This window comes from Apis dorsata, unplaced genomic scaffold (assembly GCF_000469605.1).
Source record: "Apis dorsata unplaced genomic scaffold, Apis dorsata 1.3 scaffold_216, whole genome shotgun sequence".
NCBI lineage: Eukaryota > Metazoa > Arthropoda > Insecta > Hymenoptera > Apidae > Apis > Apis dorsata.
Genome location: NW_006263499.1, coordinates 51,578 through 53,070, shown reverse-complemented (window position 1 = coordinate 53,070; position 1,493 = coordinate 51,578).

Sequence of the window (1,493 nt, the reverse complement as noted above, 5' to 3'; positions counted from 1 at the left end):
AAAGAGGGAGGAGGAGGAGGAGGAGGAGGAGGAAAGCAGCACGTTCAGCAGCAGCAGCAGCCGATGTCGCTACGAAATTACTGAAAATCCTCGTCGACTTCGAGCAACCTGATTTGTCCCGTGTGTTAGTTCTACCCCGTAGTTCATCAACTCTTACTCGTTTATTCATGCGTTCCTCGTCCCTTCTGTCCTCCCTCCCTCCCCTCCCCTTCCTTTTCGCCTCTTTATTATCGAGCACCTCGTAATTCATTACATTTCTCACGGTCCGTTATTCTTCCAATCCTGCCGATTCCTCCCTCCCCCTTTAGGCTCTGTCGAGCCAGAACCACGTAATCCTTCCCCTCCCCCTTTTCCAAACAACTGCAGGCGACCATCCAAGAGAGAGAGAGAGAGAGGGAGAATTTTTCTCCAAGTCCGTCTCTTTGTTTGCTCCTCGGGTGTAATTGGTGTAATATCTTTGGCGATGATATTGCTTTATTCGTTTTTCGAGTCTCTTAAGTGAAGCTGACGCCATTTTTCTTTCTCTATGTTTGTCGATAATATTTGATTAAGATATATATATATATATACGTATCGAGTATAGGAAATGTCGTTTAAAAATTTTGATATTAAATCCAAGTTTTGGATTAGTTAGATTGGCTTAGATTTCTGTTTATCGAGTATTGTTGCAGAGAAAAAGTGATTCGAAATTCGGAAGAGTGATTTTATGGATTTTATGAAGGAAAATAAAAATAAAAAAAATAAAAATAGAAAAAAAGAGACGCAAGTCTGAATATAAGCAAGGATAAATTGAGTGTAAACATTTGAATACAGTTGTTTAAAATTGGGTTTAGTCTGTTTTCCGTAATTGTTATGCGTCGTCGAAGCGGTGAATTGACAGTGTAATTGGATTGGTTTATGTATTGCGTTACGCTTATTGAGAGATATTGTGAGAATGAATACCGCCATTTCAGAAATTAATAATAATCCCGCCTGTATCTCTCCTCGAACGTGCTTCGTTTACATGCTACGTTCAATATTGATTTTTTTTTTCTGAATTAAATATTTCATTCTTTTTATATATATATATATTCAAAAATTCAAATAGATATATTTTTAAACAACATACATAGATACAAATACAATTAGAATCATTTTTCATCCTTCTATTCTTTTTTATTATAATTTACAATTATTGTTATCCTTACAACAAATCGACTTTGCACAAAATATTCAACGTTCCTCGTTTCGATTCCTCAACTTGCAAGAATCCAAGAAAGAACTTTTCTTTAAAAAAGAATTACACTCGATAGAAAGATATTTAACTTAAAATTATTCAAACATCTTCAAAAAAAAAAAAACAAAAAAGCTTCATCCGAGTCTCTCCCCATCAAACTATTGTTTGCAATGGAGATATCATCGCGCACGTGTCTCTCCTAATGCTCTCCCAACTTTTCCTTCTCTCTCTCTCTCTCCCCCTCCCCTTCAACATCCTCCATCACGAACGCGCGAAA